Source organism: Pseudorasbora parva, chromosome 11 (assembly GCF_024679245.1).
Source record: "Pseudorasbora parva isolate DD20220531a chromosome 11, ASM2467924v1, whole genome shotgun sequence".
In the NCBI taxonomy this organism is placed as follows: Eukaryota; Metazoa; Chordata; class Actinopteri; order Cypriniformes; family Gobionidae; genus Pseudorasbora; species Pseudorasbora parva.
In genome coordinates this window covers 34,174,243-34,192,788 of record NC_090182.1, presented here as the reverse complement: position 1 = coordinate 34,192,788, position 18,546 = coordinate 34,174,243, and the positions used below count along the sequence as shown (strand labels likewise).

Below are 18,546 nucleotides of genomic sequence, written 5' to 3'. Positions count from 1 at the left end.
TATCTTAAACTGTGTTCTAAAGATGAACGGAGGTCTTACAGGTGAGGAACGAGTCATTAATTACATAAATTTCATTTTTGGGTAAACTAACTCTTTAATAGTGAATTTGAAACTGCTAAAGAGACCAAGTAGAAGCAAAGTTTGAGAATGAGCAGTTCATATATTAATGTGTCCTGATTGAGTGTAGCCTTTTAGCACTACAGATGGTTAAGTTAAACGAAAAACTTTAAAAGAAGCTGATTATTCTGAGTGAGTCTGATAAAAAGATGATCCAGAAGAATATTGGGACGAAGCTTTAAGTGCATTGATATCCAGCCCTTGTCTGTTAATGGTAAATATGACTACTTTTGTCATTTATGATGTTGAATTACATTCTGGATTAGTAAAAGTTATAGACTTGAAGCAGAGACAAAGTGACAGATTGGCTGAAGACACTATTTAAATTATCCAGAGACTCCATCACATTTATGAAATGCAGACGGGCGAACGAAGGAATAGAACATCTAAAAAGTTGTATTTGTATGCTTCTACAGAAGGGAAGAAAGACATGTGATTTATATAGAGAATTAAAATTAAGGCCTAGTGAGGATTTGATGATAAGCATCACTGCCAGATGACAGGAATCAAGAGGTTTAAGATTTTGGTAATTTGGAGCATACGCCTAAAGAGTTTTAATGGATAAGACATTGAAAGAAAAGGGGTACTTTAAAGGAAACCCTAATAAACAGACTTTGGGCCCTATTTTAACGATCTGAAACGCAAGTGTCAAAGCGCGGAGCGCAAGTAACTTTGTGTGCGGGTCTCGGCGCTGTTGCTATTTTCCCAGCGGGATAAATGGCTCTTGCGCCCGGCGCAAATCTAAAATGGGTTGGTCTGAAGTAGCTTCATTATTCATAGGTGTGGTTTGGGCGTAACGTGAATAAACCAATCAGAGCGGCATCCAACATTCCCTTTAAAAGCAGGTGCGCAAGTTCCATTATGGATTGCAATTATCATGGCGTATTTACCAGGCGCACGCCAGGAGCGGTCGTGACTGATGTTCTTGTAAGAGCAGCCCTTACGAAACAAAAATATATTGCAGTATATTGGAAAATTTCATGCAATATATTAGGAAATATATTAACATATATGGGAATTAATATTTATATATTTCAATATATTGCAATATATTGAAAGCGGCAATCATTTGTATATTTTGAATATATAATATATTTTATAATACCATCAATATATTATTCCATATATTTACAATATATTAAAATATATTTCAACTAATATATTGGTAAATATATTTTCCTTTCGTAAGGGAGTGAAAGACAGAGAAGTTGTGTTGTATGGGGATGGGAGAAACCCACCCAAAATAGCGTCGGTTAAACAGGCGTCGGTTAAACAGTTTTTTATTTTTTCAGTCGATTTTTTTTTCCTGGTTCTTGACGGTGTCTTGTCTTGCTACTATTGGGCAAACAGGTCTGATCCTTAATTACTACAATAAGCCTGAATAATTTGTAAGCTAGATTTATGCCTATTTTTTCACATCTTCGTGGCACACCACAATGTGTTAATATTTTTTTTTTTAGTGTAACAATTTATGATTTGCAAAAATAACTGTTGCATCTGTGTAGATTTCATGAGCAAGTGTATGTGCGTTGTGCACGCTATACATTTTGGTCAAGCATGCGCCCTTAAAATAGCATAATGAACAACGTGCAACGCGCCACTGACTTTAGACCAGGTTTTTTCTGGTCAGTGGCGCAACTGTTTAATGGAACAGCAAAATAGCACCAGGGATTGTTTGCGCCGGAACATGCCTCCTTTTTTGCGCTGAACCGCCCAGGGAGCGCAAATTCATTTACTAGTTTAGCGACATGCTTCTGTGGAGGGAAAAGCGCGCTTTGCGCGGGTGCAAAATAAGAATGACACATGCGTCGTTGTACAAAGTCAATTGCGCTGGGTGCAAGATAGGGCCCTTTAAATGTTTTACTAATAACATGGGGTTGAAAAGTGATTTTGAAAAATAATTGGGTAAAGAGCTGATTGCAATACGAATGGATAATTACGTATATTAAGTGCAAATTAAATTTGGTAATAGAAGATAGAATCAAAATGGGCTTACAAATGGGTTAAACTGTTTGTGAATTGGGGGGAAATAGAACAGTCATTTGATACAGATGTTATGAAGCCTGACAATTTTTATTAGACGTCAAATGTTGACTCTGATAATGTGTGTGCTTCAGTCTGCTTGTCAGAAAAACAGTTCTCACTATTGGATTGCAGGAGAGTGTGTCACTCACATACCAGTTTCTAAAGAAAACAAACAGGTCTGGGCTGAAGGGGGGGGGGTGTTTGTGAAAACCACTGTTGAAGCAACTGACTGGAGTTGATAATGTGATATACAGTGAGAAACTGGGGGGCATTTAGATATGAAAGTAAACAAGTGTAAACTGAAATATGTTTTACAAGACCTAAAGTGCTTAGGTGGATCAGCAAAATTTTACAGAATATTACTGTTTAAGCATTTTACAAGATGCAGCTGTAGTTCGCAATGCATTATGGGCAAATAATTGTTTTACAGTTGTTTACTGTATATTTCCATGTCAACTGTAATTAATTTACAAGAAGGAGGTGTTGTTACTGTAGCTTATGCGTTTTCACAATAACTTTATGTGCTGTGGCATTATGGGATAGCTTGGGCATCGTTCAAATTTGAAATCCATGTTGACTGGAGCAGTGCGCAACCATTGAAGATTAGAGGCATTATTCATAATTCCTGGTAAGTTCTAGAAGTATACTCTTTTATATTTAGTTATTAAATTTATTATTTATTTATATTATATTTAATGTATAAGCAATATCATGTCACAATAGCGTGCTAACGCGACATTTAGAAGTTACATGTAAAAGTTGTCAATGTCAATATGTTTCCCCATACATAACGTTTGGTTAGAAACGTAACGTCGTTTAACTTTAAGATTTTTCTTTCAGGCGCGAGGCTTTTTGACTCGGTAGCCTACCCCATGGTGAGACGAAGTCGAACACGAACAAGGTAAAAGCAGCGACGAAAAACGACATTAATAGACATTATATAATATTATTTAACATGGATGAATAGGCTACTGCAGTTTATGGTTTCATTTCGCTATGTATTTAGCTAAGTGAACTTCTTATTGAGAGAGCACTCGTTCTCATATCATTTCAAATGAGAGGAGACAAAATGATGTGCGGTAAGCTTCAGACGAAAAACATAAGAAAATGCGATCAAAGCATGATTAAATAATGCATTTTCTCATTTCGCCACTTTATTATTCTTATTGAGAACATTTAAAGTAGTGTTTAACTACATTTTAAAGTAAAACCCAATGCGAACGACTGTCATAGTATCTTTCTTTTGAAATAACTGACGAACAGCAAAATATGTGAAATTTCTACTTGGTTGTTCCCTTGTGTTAACAGTCCCATATCGATCTCAAATTAAAACCTACATGTAAATGAGAAATTGTGTCTGCACCATAGCAATAACATTAACATTCTGCTATCACTATAACCAAACTGTATAATAATAAACATTATGCATTTTTCGGGAGTGTATTTTGATCTCATAATAGAAATGCATTAAAAAAATTCATCTTTTTATTTGTTTTAGGTGCAAAGAACAGCAGATGATGTGGAGAAAAGTTTGACATTTACAAGTTTCTGAAACTTATTATTAATTATTATAGGTAGGCAATTGTAAATTATTATTAATTCTATTGTAAATCATTTGATAAGCTATTGTATTTTAGATTACATTTTATATTGAAATACGTCTGTTATATTGTAGGTTACATTATTGCTTTTATTTATTCATTTCAGGTGAACCCCGCAGATGATGGCTATTCAAGGGTCAGGTGGTTGTGACTTCACATGTGACTTCCTCAGCTTTGTGGCTGGATTTATTTCAACTTCAGTCTGGTGTCCCGGGAGCAGGCATCTTTTGCACACTTGAATCTTTTTCAAAGGTAACATGCTTTACTTGACTACTTTTATTTCTAAAAAAGGTTACTTGGTTTGATTACTGGTACATTTAAATGTGTGTACTGTACAATAAACTGTTAGATCCCCCCAAAATTTTAATTCTGTCATTAATTACTCTCCCTCATGTCATTCCAAACCCGTAAGACTTTTGTTCATCTTCAGAAAAAAAATAAAGATATTTTTGATGAAATTTGAGATCTTTCTGTCCCTCCATTGACAGTCAGTCAATAACTATCCCTTTCAAACTTAAAAAGGTAGTAAAGAACTCATTAAAGTATCCATGTGACTTCATCGGTTAAACCTTAAAGGGGGGTGAAATGCTGTTTCATGCATACTAAGCTTTTTACACTGATAAAGACTTGGATTCCCATCCTAAACATAGACAAAGTTTCAAAAACTAGTGTTGGACGTTTTTATGGAGAATTTCTGTGTTAAAAATACTCCTTCTGGTTTCTCACAAGTTTCGGAGAGTTTTTTTACGAGTATGGCTCAGGTTGACGTTAATAGATCAGAAGGTCCTTGTATGGGCTGTACGGGCTCTTCTCCAGGTAGGGTGCGCACGCGTGTGACTAGAGCGAGAGAGGAAATGCATGCCCATAAACACTCTTTCAGGTGCAGATCCAGTCGATCCAGGCTCCACTTTATTCCTATGGGTGACTTCAACGCTTCAGCACAGCATTCTGGGAAGGCAGCGCTGCATTTGAACCGTCATTCATGCATTTCGTCATTCAAATGCGCTAACGGACTCTATTGTTGTTCTATGTATAATGTTACACTAGTCTGACGTGCAAAACCGTTTTGCTTGCTACTGCTAAGGTTTAGTCGCATACAATAGTCCATAAACCGAATCATGTCCTCATAAACTGCTTTAAAAAATGTTGACAGGCCACTAAATACAGTACATACCACAATTCCAAATGATTCTGGGTCATTATCTATATTAACTGAGCTCGATAGCCATGAGTTTCACCACGCTTGAGGACATCACCGCTTTGCGCACTTGTCATTCTTTAGCTCCGCCCACACGATACGCCTCCAGGCGCTCGTTTTTTTCCGGAAAGACTCGGTACAGCCCATATTTCTTTTATAAATATAATAAAACTAAAGACTTTTCGGAGATATGAAGGATGCAATACTACTCTATAGGTACTCAAGATTGACATGAGATTGACTGAAACTGAGTGTTTCACCCCCCCTTTAATTTTATGAAGCGATGTAAGTGTAAGTTTGTTTGTGTATAAAAACATAATTTACCACTTTAAATTCATGTAACAACGTCCGCTCTCGTGTCAACACAACATGCATGCGTTGAGGTGCTCTCATGAATATGCGTTGGAAAAAATATTTTGTATAATATTTTATTTTTGCACAAACAAAGCACTCGATTTGCTTAATAAAATTCAGGCTAAACCACTGGAGTTATGGATTACTGTAATGATGTCTTAATTAACTTTCTGGACCTTGAAAGTGGTAGTTGTGTAGACTGTCAGTGAAGGGACATTAGCTCTCAGATTTCATCAAAAAATATCTCAATTTGTGTTCTGAAGATGATCAAAAGACTTATGGTTTTGGAACGACATTAGGGTGAGTAAATGACAACATTTTCAATTTTGGGCTAACCATTTAACAGTACTTCATACATTAGTAGTGCAACAAATGCTGATGTATTGTATTTGTGGCATTTTGCGTTTATTTTATTGAGCTAGTTTAATTCCTTTTTTGAAAAAAATTCTGAAGTTTTTGCTTATATTTTTGTGCAGATGTTTTGTTGGAATCACATCACTCACTGCCTGGAGCCAAGACAACAAGCACAGAGGCAAAACAAGTGGAAAGGACTCAGAGAGGAACAAGTCAACCCTCATGTGTTGCTCATGAAGGTTAATGAACTTTAAGTATGTATATATTAAGTTGTCTTTTGATGAAAAATTCTTAGTTTAAAAGAAGATAAGCTCAAACAACAGAATTTGTGGAATGTTGATTTTAGCATTTTATTTTAATTCTTTTCTTTAAAAAGAAAAGAAGTTGCAGTGAATTTCAATAGGATAAAAACTTTTTGATTGACTTTCATTTTTATTGAAAGTAAATATTCTACTCAAAATATGTCTTAAAATGTATTTATTTTTAAAGTTCTTTGTGGTTATTTTGTAATACTATGTAATTTTTATAGTAAGATTTTAAAAGTTTCTGAAATTGTTGCCTTGCAATGTCAGTTTGTCATTGTCAATAAATGCACTGCCTTATTGACAATGAAATTTGCAATGTCAATGTCAATAAATGCACTGCCTTGCTGCTAGTTTTAATAAATATTTACTTGTAACACCCTTGACTTGTTTTTTTTTTCATTGGTAAATGTATTCAGATAGTGTTTATTCTGCATTTAAATCAGTAATTTACAGTTTACTGTTAAAATTATTTTCATTATTTTTTAATGTTAAACTATTACAAACATCATCTTGGATTATGGGGGTATTTAAGGGATTTTATTGGCAACTTTAGTTGCCAGGTAAATACTGTACTTTTGTGAAATTACAAAAAAAAGTTGTAAAAATATTTACAGGATTTTATTGGCAACTTTAGTTGCCAGGCAAATACTGTACTTTAGTGAAGTTACAAAACAATGCTGTAAAAAATATTTACAGGATTTTATTGGCAACTTTGTTGCCAGGTAAATACTGTACTTTAGTGAAATTACAAAATATTGCTGTAAAATAAAATACAAGTTTAATTCAATTTTACTGTAAAAACAAAAAATTACTATATTTCACATACACTAATTAACTGTAAACTGATTTGCAGTATTATACTGTAATCAATTTTACAGCAATAAATAACATTTTTTGGAGGATTTTATTGGCAACTTTTTTGCCAGTAAATTCTTGTAAATTCTACAGTACATTTTTTACAGTGTTGTTTTTGTCGACTAGATTGAGTTGGACCACTATTGTGTTTTGAACCCCAAAGGGTCAGTTATGATTTTGATTAATTAAGAGAACCACTGATTGGTTGTTTCTTCATTTATGTTTTCTAAAGTGTGTATTTGGTCTCTGTGGAGACAGAGGGTTTGGCCTAGGGATGTTTGTTTGGATTTTGGGGGACACCCCTAACATGTCGGGAGTGCAGAAAGAGTGTTTTGTGAATTTAGCCCGGGTTTCAGATATGAAATATGGATTTGAAACAATAAAGAAACCAGATGAATATTGCCTGAGATATTGTCTGTACCTCTTCCTCAGGGAGAGCATGTTATCAGTATGTTTTGGGAAACTTTCTGAGTAGAGTTTGTAGCCCTGACAGAAAAATGACAAGCTGTTGGAGGGTAAAATATTCACGTTATGCGGCTGGAGTTACGCATGATTTTGGAGCACAGAGGAAAGTCTGATGGGCACCCAATTTTAATGTTTGTATTGTGTCTTCTCTTCTAAACAAAATTTTCTTGCCTGGCCAGGTTGATATCTGTAAATGCGCAGCGAACGCTAATAACAAAGATTTTACTTAAACAGGAAACGCGAGAGCAGATGAGGCTGCGAAGGCAGTGGCAGCGCTACAGTCAAAAGAACCAGAATGTCTTTTACTATCTGAAATAAACACAAATGCTTTGACTTCTTTACAAAGTATGAAGACCGTCGCCAAAACAGCGGAGAAACAGCTGTGGAAATGCACTGTCTAAAATGGAGTGGAGTGGAGAGGCAAGCCCCAGGCAGCCAAAAGAGGGAATGGTTTCACAAATTAAAATGTTTGAAGTAGATGCATAATTCGTAACACGCACAATGGCCCTCATTTATCATGATATAAGCGTCATTAATAATAAAAATCATAATAATAATAAGAAGAAGAATCTTACAAATTGTCATGGAATTATTAATGTGAATGAATGGTACTCCACATCCCATCATCATCACTATTGTACACCTCAATACATGTCACGTAATACAAAATTAAATGCTAATTGTTTCAAAACACGTTGTATCAAATAATGCATTGTGATAGGCAATTTCTCATCCAAACAGCTATTTAAACTGCTGAAATGCACTTCTCAACCCCTACACTATCAACAGTACTCGTAATTTGGGTCCGTATTTTGTTTTGTGGGTGCCTTTAATCCCACTCTTTAAACTCCCAAATAAAACAACTTTGTTTTTTTCCACCTGGTGATGGTCTCGATCTCCACGTCGGAGAAGTTTTGCTTCATTGCCCTCTTCCTTGTGTCCATGGTGTAAAATTAATGGTGTGGGGGAGGCAGAGACTTGAATATATAGGGGCATGTTATTCTAATGACAATCGTTTTCAGTCGTAGCATTTATCAAGGGCAAGTATTGCGTACACCTGGATTGCAGAGGTGCGCACAGCTTCATAAATCAGGCGGTGAGAGGAGTGTAAGAATAATCTTATGCCAACATATACCCTTGCATAATACATTTCTATGTAAAATTGATAAATGAGGGCCAATGTGTCAGTAGAGCATGAGAATACAACCATAAAAAAAAAACAAATTGGCAAAATGGGTGAAGGCCCTACCAATTGTGTTAATGTACATGAGAATGAGAAAAAAAAACAAAGCAAATTTAAGTCCGTTTGACATCGTCTTTGGAAGACCGCTATTTATGGGCATGGCAGGGGGTAAACAACAGCTTCCATCCACAGATCTGTGCGAGAATGACATGTTGAATTATAGCAAGGAAATGTCGACTGTGTTATCTAACATCTGTGTGCAGGTAAAGGCGACCTAGGGAAAGAAAGCAGAAATTCCTCTCCACAATATCGAACTAGGTGATTTAATGGTGATACGGGACCTGAGGAGAAAGAGCTGGAGGGTGAAAAGATGGCTAGGACCTTTTGTCTTGCTGTTGACGACACACACACCACTGTCAAGGTTGCTGAAAGAGCTACGTAGGTGCATGCCAGCCATTGCAGAAAGGTTCCAGCAGCAACCAAGGAGGAGGAGCCGATAGGAGAGCAACAGGAAGCAGAGGTCAAACATAACCATCACCTGCCATTATACGGGGCCAGGGACATCTGCCAAGAGTGGTACTGAGACAGCCACGTTATAGCCCATTGAAAGATATCAAGCGGCTGTTTCAGTGAAAATGTGAGAAATTAAACAATTTTAAGAGCTACTGATAAGGGTCCGGCGCATCCTTGATGTCTGCTCAAAAGTAGCCCACAAATTGCAAACGGGAAAAGCAGTGACTATAAACAAAATTAATGGGTTTGCGTGGACTGCACTAGCAATAGCTAACAGCACTGAACATGCTTTAAAAATGGTGAATGAGGAAGTGAAAGGAAGTTTAAACATGTGAACAGCAGAAAAGGGGGGCTTTTGCAAAATGTTGGGACTGTCATGTTGTTTTCACATTCCAGATTACAGCAGCAACATCACATGCATCATCGACCATATAAGAATGGCAATAAGAGAGCATGAGAAAGCTGATGATTCCTGATTTGGATGGATAAAAGATCCAAGGGGGCTGGGGATCCTGGATAGGGTTTACTGCCAATTTAAACAAAAATTGTTCTGATATTGTTATGTCTACCATGTATTTTTCAGTGACTTACTGGACTAGTGCAAAGACATTTAATGTAAAACCTGAGATGATTAAGATGACTAGCAATTAGGGCTGGGCGATATGACGATTTTATCATATATCGACGATGTCTCGCAAATATGTCGATATCGATAACAGTCAGTGTTATCAGACGATAATCGACAGTATCATAAAAATGACGACCAGGGCCGTTTCTAGCCTTTCTGGCACCCTAGGCAAGATTCATATGTTGCACCCCCCCCCCCCCCCTTTTTAAAACTATAACTTATAAAGCAAATATGACTTCCTTATTTCATGGGCATATTGTACATGCATTAATCGAATAATGTAGCTAAGTTTATTATCACTGAGATCACAGATGTTGGGGGGGGGGGGGGCATGCTCCCCCGAGGAAATTTTGATTTCTATGATCTACATATGTGTATTTTAAGATGTTCTGAAGGCCAAAAAATTAGATAACAATAGCTTGAAAACCATGTCACTCGGCGCCGCTGCGGATTGAAGAACACAGTGACACAAAGACTAAAAGACGGGACGAAGCCGGAGCCGGAGCTGGAGCCTCGCGCCATTTTCATATGTTTTAAAGGTTAATAGCTTTTTTTTTTTGTGTGGTGGTGGTGGTGGGGCTGAGATGAAAAAGGGCCTAGTGACGCCTATGGTTATGACAGTATTAGCCTACTTGATCAATTGAAACAGCTATCTCTGATGTAATGTTTTTTTTTTTTTTTTTAATTCAAATTAACTATGCTATAATGTTCTGCAGCTGTAATAAATGAGCATGGCGTGTGGTCGGTCCAGTACTAATATTCAGTGTAATGTTTTGCTTAACGTTATGATAGAGCGACCAGCTTAGTAGAGAACAAGTAAAGTTAACCAGTAAATAGGTGAGAACAAGATACAGGTAAACATACCTTTATATTTCGCTTTCTTTTTTATGTTTCTTCTTTTCTTTTTACGATACTGAGCCCCTGATGGCTTTGACCTTTTCATGATGATGAAACTAAAGCACGCTGTAACGAGTAGAAATATAGTGTGGCCCCTTTAAGAGTTGCGCGCGCTCCCTGCAAACGAAGTCTGCATTTTGTGTATGTGCGCACTGAGTCTTGAGCTCCCATGTGTGGGGATTATTTTCTGTTTTCTGTTGCTAACAGTTTTGTTTTATTAAGTATTGCTGTGGACGGAAAGGAAGTTTGTGATGAGAGTTCAGCGGGGAATAAAGTGCGATCTGTTTGATGTTAATCGCCTCCGTGTTTGCATCTGCATCCACTCCAGTTACATTAATGAGCTATCCGCATTTTTCACTCGGACACAAGCATTAGCCACTATCACCATGGCGACTTAACTCCAATAATCACAACTAATCATAATGCCTTGAAATAGCAAAAGTACGAAATATTAATGATAAAATATATATGAAATAACTAAAAAATCTTGTTGGGGTGGGGGTTCACTGGCGCCCCCCAGCTGTTGGCGCCCTAGGCGATCGCCTAGTTTGCCTATGGCTAGAAACGGCACTGATGACGACTGATAAACTCACAGGACATTGCGTTGCCAAATACATTATAAATAGTAGTTACCATACACTCACCTTTTTAGTGTTTTTGATGCATAACTACAGTAGCCTATATGTGTTAAAGCAAAACATTAGGTCCTAGGTTCCTAGGACCAGACTTAAAACCAGGGGGGACCGGGCTTTCGCAGTGATATATAATATATAAATATAACCACCAAAATAATTTCTGACTCACTCGCATCTTTGCACTTATCATAATCAGATAAAATGTAAAAATACTATTTTAATAGGCCTATTCAAACATAATATGCAAAAAGAAAGAAGACAAACATTGTTTAATGGCTACAACAAAGTGAGCTACAGATAAATGTCTGAGCTGGATTTAATTATTTTACAGGTGAGCGGTTCATGAGCACGCCTGTGGATTATTGAACTGAGTCAAGCCAAGTCAGCTTTATTTATTATATAGTTCTTTTACAATGACGATTGTTTCAAAGCAGCTTCACAGTGTTAAACAGGACAATATTGCAGCAAAATTTGATTCCCAGTCATTCTGGGAAAACAGTGATGTTATCAGCTTATTTCATTAATTTTAGTTTTAACATGAGTCACACCGGTCCGCTTTGCTCATTACAGGCTCGTTCTCATTATTACAGTTTATGTGCCGGACCGGGCAAAAGGCTCGGACACAACGAGCACAGGCTCCCGTAGGGTCGGGCTTGATTTTTTTGAGCACGATCTAAGCTCTAATTGACATTTAAGGTGTCATTGCTGCTCGACCACATATCCGTCGTCTTTGAGAAGCGGCTGCAGAGCAGGGCTCAAACGAGGCCACTACTGCTGGGTAGTGTACGTGAATAGGGCTGCGGAGATTAGTGGTTCACTTTATATCTTTTTTTTTTGTTTCTTTTTTTTTTGCACAGCCTGCAGATAGCCTCTGTTGGATCCGCTGGTTCACCATTTGCATTTGGTTTAAATCCATAATACTGCCAAATTACTGATGTACATCTTTTCTTGGATATTAAGCATTGTCCTCACTTTTATGCCTGGAAAATTTTGTGGCGTGCGCAGGGGAGTGGGAGGGATCAGTGCGGAGTAGATGATATTATCGGATATCGCGATATTTTTGAAGGCGATTATCGCCCCCCAAAAATTAACATATCGCCCAGCCCTACTAGCATTGAGACGCCTAAAACAAATTAGGGGATTTATATTTACTTTTGTTTTTCTTACTTTAATCTGGGTGGCATTAAAAGGGGACTTGGATATTTAAATACCTTTGACTATACTCTGCTTGCAGCAAACAGGGACTATATCCTGCAAAAATAGCCTATGTGTGTTTTCTTTCTTCTTTCACAAATTTAAAGGGTTAGTTCACCCAAAAATTAAATTTCTTTCATTAATGAAATCTCATCCCAATGTCGTTCCACACCCGTAAGTCTTCCGTTCATCCTCGGAACACAGTTTTAAGATATTTTAGATGTAGTCAGAGGCCTTTATGTCCTTTGAATGTAAGTGTATGCCCACTTGCTGTCCACATCCAGAAGGTAATGAAAACATCATCAAAGTAGTCCAAAGTAGTCTCTTTCGTGTTCCTCAAATAAAGAATCTTAACGGTCACGATTCAAGATTCAGATCGCGTGTCAAACTGGCAAACTGCTGAAATCACGTGACACGGCGATATGAATCCCGAATCAATCTGCTGATTCGCGACCGTTTGTTTCTTTATTTGAGGTTTGAAAACAAATGCGGAAGACAATGCTGAATAAAAAGTCGTATTTTTTGTTATTTTTGGACCAAAATGTATTGTCGACGCTTCAAAAGAGTCTAACTAACCAACTGATGTCACATATGGACTACTTTGGTGATGTTTTCATTACCTTCTGGATATGTACAGCAAGTGGGCATACACTTACATTCAAATGACAGAAAGGCCTCAGACTAAATCTAAAATATCTTAAACTGTGTTCCGAGGATGAACAGAGGTCTTACTGGTGTGGAATGACATTGGGGTGAGTCATTAATGAAAGAAATATAATTTTTGGGTGAACTAACCCTTTAAGAGTGATCAATTATACGAATATAAGAGTTGAAGGGTATAAGTGTTATGAGGGACTTCAATTAGTTTGTTTTATTACTACTATCTCTACTTTTTTTTAATACTATTACTACTTTTATTCATATACACATTTTTACATTTTTCTTGTAAGATTATCAAAGATTGATAAAAGCGGGAATTGTGATGGAAAAAAATTAATCACTGATGAAGAATTTCTACAGTTTTTGTATTCATACAGGAGCTAATATGTGTCTCTGCCATACAGGACACTTCTGTGCTATGTTTAACACTCTTGCCATGTGTGGAAAACTACTGAGAGGGATTGTTTTGACAATGGGGGTATAAGAGATTGTGACTTCTGTTATGCGTTTATTATACACACTGATGACTGTGTTGACTGGGACTCTTTCTTGCAAGAAATAAACCTTAATAAAGATAATTGTCTAATATTTGTCTCTTATTCAGTGAAACGAGTTAATTCTTTGCAATTACACTCACTTCCAGATATGAAATATGGATGTCTTTAATTTAATTTATTATATTTTATATTTCCTTTTACTGAAACACTAAAGAGTCAAGTTGAATATTGTATGATTGTCTGTACCTCTCACTGGGTGCGTTTACATGCACGTTCTTAAGCCTATTATGCCCAATAAGCCGACAATGAACATGGTCATGCAAACGCGGTAACCTGTTTTCTTTTATCGGAGTAAGGTCATAAACGGCGTAAGCATAAACCGGTCGGAACAGGTAGTTTTTTTGCCTCTTACCTCGATTTCGCGCTGCATGTAAATGCATTAACCTGCTTTCTGTCGGCTTGTTGAAGTGCGCATGTGTTATAGGTGACAAAAACGCAAATTTAGAGCAGATTTAAACGCATCCAGACAGAGCGAGCGTTTTGCATGAAATAAGGACATATGCCACAAACGCAGACTCTTTTAAGACCCAGAAAATTGTAAAGATGTGTTATTCTCATCACATGTAGCAGAAGTAGAAGGGGTGCATAAGGGATAAAATGAGCAGTAAATCTCCCGCTGACACAGTGCACGCTTTATTTAACATCACAACTGACGTAACATTTGAAAAACTCAGAGTCAGATATACGGACATTATTATTTTTGACGGCACTACAAGGAAATAACCCGGTTTATAAATAGTCATGTAAATGCGGTTTACTTGCGTTGTCCGTTTACTGGTTTGCATGTAAACGGGGAAAACTGGTTATTTCAATTAGCTGATTTTTTGGAGTTATCAGCTTACTGGTGTGCATGTAAACGCACCCACTGGGAGAAAGCACATGTTATCAGCATGCTCTGGAGAAATGTTTTGTTTATAATTAGTTAAGATGCTCTCAACCTTGGAAGAAACCAGTATGTGTACTAGATCTGTGCAGGCCTAATGTTGGAGATGGACATTTCTGTAGACAACGCCTGTCTAGACAACACTTTTCTGTGGATTATGAGGCACCAGCGCCTTTATGTCATAAGCGCATTCTCCACACAAGAATAGATATGCGCCTAAAAACAGCGAACATCTAGATTACCTTTACAGTGTGCAAACTTGTTAAATTGTAACATGTAAGTTATTACTACTAACATGTTTCAAGTAATAAGCCATTTCTGTCAGGACCACTATTGTCAGATGATCGTCTCGGTTACGTATGTAACTCTCATTCCCTGATGAAAGGGAATATACACGTTACGTCAGTACTGACAAAATGGGGGTTCCAATCTAATCACGCCACACGGCTGTCTTCCAGTAATGCAACACAATGCCTGCCCGTAGGCAGTACTTAGGAATACACGCATGACCCACGTATGGGCTATATACGGAAGACCCTGGAGTATCCAGCCGCTGGTGAAATATTTCATCCCCAGGGGTAGCAGGGGTCTTGCCCAGGGAAGACACGTGCTCAAGGAGACTTACTGTGGAGAATACTCATGTGGTTGCCCAGTGGGGGAACCATGCACATGGGGCACCTAGCCTGGATAAGCGCACACATCCAGTCCGTAGAGTGGAATGGCGCAACAAACGAAGACACCTGAGCCTGTCCAGTTAAGTTGCTAGTGGAGTGTGCTTTGACACCAAGGGGGCATGGCAAGCCTTCAACCTGGTAAGCCAGGACAATGGCATCCACTATCCAGTGAGACAACCTCTGCTTGGAGAGAGTCTTCCCTTTCTGCTTCCCTCCATAACAGACAGAGCTGGTCTGAGGTCCTAAAGCACACATCCTGTCTACATAAGCGCAAAGGGCACGTACTGGACAGAGCAGTGCCAAGGCTGGGTCTGCCTCCTCCAAGAGCAGCGCTTGCAGGTTCACCACCTGGTCCCTGAAGGGAGTGGTGGGAAGCTTGGGGACATATCCAGGCCCGGGCAACAGAGCGCTCGACAAGGGGAACCCCAGTGTACCCTTTCACCATGCCGCTATCAAGAGCAGTGAAGGCGTAAGCGGCTGCTGAGCGGTCGGGAAAAGACAACGGGGCTTCCACGACTTCCGACACGAAGACACGGGCCGCCCCCAGATACCAATTGTCCAGCCTTGAGCGTGAGGGTTCCACTCAACCCCAATGCTCTAAGCTGCATGGGTGAGCATGGCTGTAAGCTCCGGATCAGACTCAGGCAATGCTCGGGCAATCCAGAGGGAGGCAGCACAGCCGAATCCTCATCTCTGGAGGAATCCAGCCCACCTTGTGACACGGTGATCGCCAGTGCGCCAAATGGAACACTGGGCTCAGGACGGGAAACACCAGCAGGGCAACACCACGGGCTGCAGTGTGATAGAGGGTGTGGCACAGCTGATGCGAACTTGACTAACATGACCTGCCAGAACTGACGCTATGCTTGATATTTGAGTTCAGTGAATGACAGGCGAATGTTTGGATTTCCTGCCTTTAATGGCATTTCCTGTGGAGTTTTTTTGTTTTGTTTTTGTTCTGTGACTTACCACTAAAAATTTGGTTGACAAAGCCACATATAACTGTTGGTCGACTATTAGGGGCAGCCCTAAATTACAGTTACGACATGCAGTGAACGCAGCATGAGCTTAGGGGTGGTCGATAAAATGATAATGATATGTATCTTGATATAGACGTAATCGATATCAGTAAAAAATGTGTTCGATAAAATGTTCAATCACTTACTTAATTTTTTTTGTCTGAGAAAAGGCTGCGAAACCAGTTTGGTTTCATGAACAAAGGCACTCACTTTCTGGTAACCTAGCAACGTAGGGAATGACACGCTAACAGCCAATCATGTAACAGTATAAAGTTTGGAGGTCAACTTGAAAAATGAGTGCTGCAGGAAACAGGAAAACAAGTCAAACAAGTCTGACCGTAGTCACACCAATGACGTCTGACCGTCTTCCCCACCAAGACTGGTAATACCAAACTTGTTTAACCAACTTAAGCCTTGTTTATAATTTTGTTGTCTCCTGCATAAGCTTCCACTGACTGCGCGTGCACCTCATCCATTTGGGAAGGTGTTTATACTCAACGTGCTTGCCGGTGTGCTATTCTTTGAAATGACATGGAGAGATAACATTACTCGGTATCACTGCCTTATGATGAAGCATCTAAAAAAAGGTACAAAGAAATAACTGAGGCACTGCTCAGGGGCTCTTCATTGGGTTTGCTCTTCAGGGGTTGCATTGGTTGTCTTCCCGATCATAAGTGCCCGGACACCTAAAAATTAAACTTCCTCCATCCCAGTAAAAACTGCAATTTATTTTTCTTCAAAAATATATATTTTTTTTATTTTGTATTTTGAGATGATTTGATTGGATTTTTTTTTATATTTATGCAATAATTATGGTCTATTTTTGCTATTGAAAATTACACACAAAAATGTTTATTATTAATTGTTTTATTATTGCAGTATTTCAGGTTAAAAGAGTCTAGGCCTTAAAAAATATTTGAAGGCAGATTAGTGCCCTCTTTTTGAATTATTTAAAGGGGTGGTAAAACACAATTCCACTTTTCTAACTTTAGCTAGTGTTTAATGTTGCTGTTTGAGCATAAAAAACATCTGCAAAGTTACAACGTTCAAAGTTTAAAGCAAAGAGAGATATTTGCTTTTAAAGAAGTCAATTTTTAAGAACTACAGCAAACGGCTGGTAGGGAACTACAGCGTTTTCCTCCAGACTCGCTGACATCAGCGGGTTCAATATTTACATTGACCCCTCCTTCGAGATTAGTAAATAAGGGGGACGAGGCCATTTTGCAATGCTGAGGAAAAGCTATTATCTTCATCCGGATTGTAGGTCCACTTTGATCAGCCTTACTAGGGACGGGGGTGTTAGGGATCAAAAGGGGTGTAACGGTGTATGTATTCGTACCGAACCGTTTCGGTACAGGGCTTTCGGTTCGGTGCACGTGTGTACCAAACGATAATGCAATCTTTAACAGTTAACAGTCTTCAATCAGAGATCCCTCACAAACATATTAAGTATTCAGTCCATGTTATCATGAAATTCAAGCGATAAATGCCGTTTTGACTCTCTTTGTGACATGACTGATCAGTATAGACGAGTCAGTTTAAAGGGCAGCACGGCGCGCGAGTAAACGCAGTCATCTCTTCCTAAAGCATAAACATGAATTTATATCTCTTAAGGTAGGCTATGTTGAGGATACATTACAACTTACTGAAATGTATTATATGTCGTGTAATCGCTCAATCTGTGTTTCAACCGTGGAAAGACAAAACAGCTTGCAATGTCCCATAGCATCACATTTACCTCAGGCAAGTAATTTAGTGTGCACATCTGTGTTAGTTCACTAGAGAAACAAACTTGTTTGCTAAATATATGCACTATATATTAGCCTATATATTCATTATATTCTACTTAACCTGTTATTGATCTCTTGTTTATTTAATGTATGTTTAAATAAATCTTTCTTCACATAATAGACTTCAATGGCAAACAACAGGTTGAAGGTCCAAATCAATGCAGTGTCAAAGGGCTTCAGAGGCTCTGCATGATCCCAGCTGAGGAATAGGGTCTTATCTAGGGAAACAATCTGTCATTTTCTTAAAAAACATCTTTGACACAGTTTGTGAGTCTGACACAGACTGTAAAAAATTGTTGAATTAAGTAATTCTTTTTTTGTTTGTAAAATAATCACACAAACATTATTCTTGTCACTTCATAACATTAAGGTTGAACCACTGTAGTCACATGGACTATTTTAAAAATGTTTTTACTCCCTTTCTGGGCCTTGAAAGTGTTAATCAAATAATGGTCTGAGTGAGAGAGTTTCAGATTTCATAAAACAAAGATGAACAAAGGTCTTACGGGTTTGGAATGACATGAGGGTGAGGAATTAATGACAGAATATTCATTTTTGGGCGAACTAACTCTTTAATCTGAGGAATATTTTTTGACCAATTTGTATGAAAACATATTTTCCTGTTGATTGGTTCCACAA

At 38.1% G+C, this 18,546-nt stretch overlaps 1 protein-coding gene across 3 annotated transcripts in view; it reads right to left on the bottom strand.

Moving 5' to 3' along the window:
- Positions 1-18,546, bottom strand: part of LOC137093116 (probable E3 SUMO-protein ligase RNF212) — a 217,341-nt gene that overhangs the window by 180,668 nt on the left and 18,127 nt on the right. The window lies entirely within an intron of this gene.